Source organism: Scomber scombrus, chromosome 19, assembly GCF_963691925.1.
Source record: "Scomber scombrus chromosome 19, fScoSco1.1, whole genome shotgun sequence".
Lineage (NCBI taxonomy): Eukaryota > Metazoa > Chordata > Actinopteri > Scombriformes > Scombridae > Scomber > Scomber scombrus.
In genome coordinates this window covers 12,326,639-12,329,697 of record NC_084988.1, presented here as the reverse complement: position 1 = coordinate 12,329,697, position 3,059 = coordinate 12,326,639, and positions in this window count along the sequence as shown.

Sequence of the window (3,059 nt, the reverse complement as noted above, 5' to 3'; positions counted from 1 at the left end):
ACAGTCATTACATGTAATAGAGGGAGGGAAGGATCTACATTTACTGCTTTCCAAAATGTAGATGGGTTTGTAAGGGAGCTAGAGATTAGTTTGATGTGTTAATTAGCTTTTGCCTTTCTTAATGCAGAAGTGCATTTATTTCTTAGTTGTCTAAATGTTAACAAGTGAGCTGCTTCACCAATAAACTTTATATGCACTTCATATTTACATATCAGAAGTAAAATAATTATTGTGAAGAAAATGTGCCAGGACAGAAAAAAGGAGCAAGAAAGTGCAAACTCAGGTTTTGGTTGTTTTTCATATCTGTACAAATCATTCAACTTCTGAAAAAATAATGAATTATTAAAGTACCCAATCATACATACATACTGTATATTGCTTTATTAAATAATATACAGTATGTCATTGGATTAGATTAGCCTTTTTACATTTAGAACTTCTCAGATTTCATAGAGTCACTCAAAACCTTTCCTACTAACTATATAATGGGTAATAAATCCACTCCAGTTCATTTGTCTCCCAGATTCTTTCTCAGCCTAATGTGGGCCACAGCTGTTTCCCCACTCTCACCTCTGCAGGACAGACATTATTTATCTAAACTTAAATCTGATGATGTAATCATTTCACAGTAACTGCTGCCAAATTGCATCCCTGCTAACGTGCAGTTCTGTAGATACATGCACACTGCACAACTCAGGGAAAATCAAAAACTCAATAACACACAAAACAGACAATATAGGCAAACAGATGCACTCACTCCTCCATGTGCACACCCCAGATACATGCACAAACACACTCGACACAGATTAAAGTAATCTGGAACAGAGGGTGTAGTTTGAGAGATTGAGAACAGGCTTTCACCACAATTTTAGCTATAAAGAGAGAGGATGGAGAAATAAATGGGGACGGAAGGTGAAATGGGGAATTGCATAATTGTATTTTTGAAAGGATTTAACACTTGAATTAATTCTGCTTAATCAATGAAGAGTCTGAGTGTCTAAGCTTGAATGAAGAACAATGTGTCAAAGTATGTGTGTTTGACTTTGTAAAAGCAAAACAGTTTTGTTCTGTGTTTGCAGACAGGCCAAGTCCTGCTGTTCAAGTTGTTTGCCAAAGATGATGGCAATCTGTGCTAGCAGCGCTGTAGGCATCACGTGGCATTAGTTTTTTTATATACAGTCTATGGTTTCAAGTGACTAAAAATGTTGCGCAACCAACTGAATCTTCCAAATTTTGGCATCATGTTAAAAAAATACACCACTGAAGCATCTTGTCTTGATCCCTAAAATATTTACTTACTCAGGCAGTCATGTTTAAATGCACAACAGTATAAACCTAAGGGAAACTGGATAACACATGCAAATAAACCTAATTTTTAAGGCTGTAATATGCACTACTTTAAATTTAAGTGGGTATTCAAAACAATAATGTTGTTTCTTAAAATAGTGCTCAAGAAATCCAGTGTCTTGTGAACTATTAACTATAACTTACTATTGTGTAAAATTAAGGCTTCTTATGAACTAATATTTCAAAATGAATCACGAAATGTATCTTTCTTATTTAACTTTACATTGTGCCTTTATTCTCTGAATTTCGTCAGCACAGACTTCTGTATATCCTCCTTATTACTCTAATCATTTTGCAAAGGTGGCTTGCATTTTGAATAGCAGGATAACTAGTCTCAGAGTATCTCAAATGTTTCCTGGTATTTACTATCTATCTATCTTCTGTTTAATATACGAATGTCATCCTTTTCTCTTCTCTGCACGTCTGCATTTCTCTCACTTCTCTCTGGAGATTAGTGGAGCAAAAAGCAAGGCAAAGCAAAGCAATCCTGAGATAAAAGCGCAGCGCTAAGTGAACACTCAAATATGCAAGCACACACACACCCACACACACACAACCAAGCACACACACCTCTGACCTGCTAAAAGCTTCATTTTTCTATTCAATCCAGCTGAAGGCAGTTACACAGCTGTTATATAAAACATCACTTCTTAGTGCTCCCAATGCATTTGGTAGTGTTTTCAGTTGTGTATAAAAGGGTGCATGTGTGTGTTATGAGTGTTTTTGATGCTGTGCCTTACTTCATACTCTGATCATATCACTTCTACAATGCTGCTGTGCCACCAGTCAATATTTGTCTAGACAGGGATGAGCTATTGAGGGAATGGATGTTAAAGCAAGGACACAATAAAAGGAAAACATAAGGTATTATGTCATGATAACAATGACAACAATTGAAACTGGTAAAGCAGAAACTTGTATCGCTGCTGTAACAGATTTCCGTTTTGAATGCTGCAGCATTGGTGATTTAACAACTCAGGACAAGTGTACCTCTTCACTTCAGGTCACAGAACAGATACAAATGCAACATTAAGGTATTTACTTAGGATTAAACGCATCACAAAAGCTTTAATTTTGGATTAAACACTCTGAAAAATTGGGATCACAGGGTTGCCCTCACATAGTTCACCCATTATTTTCCCACTTTACTGTTTAGGAAGAATATTTAATCTGGGCATGCTAATGGTGCTTTAGGAAACTTGATACATGCTGCATTTGTTACATAGATGAATCAATGCACTGTGAAATAATTAGTTTCTGGAAATAAACATTGGCTAAGATTGATCCAAGCATACTGAGGCATATACATGTTTGGAGCTACAAACAGCTGTATTTGCAATGAGAGAATGTTTTATAAGCCTAGTATTGTTTCTTAGTACCACACATATACTCACGCACTTTGAGTGTTGTGCCAGAAAACAGTGTGAACTTAACCTACAACTAATTATAATCAGAATTATACTGTCCTAATTATCTTAGCCAGCAATTGGTGTTTTTTGTTTTGCACTAGAGTGAATCCAAATGTGCATGTTTGTGTGCTGTGTTGTTTATTTGTATGTTTTTGACAAATATTAACAGATATGTTACTTTCATAGTTATATGGAGATACATAGTTTGCAGAAAGGCTGTGAGCTCTCAAATGGGTCAAAGGAGGGAGAGAACGTGAGAGAGAATGAGTACCGGGAAAGGGTGATAATACTGAGCAGGAAGGT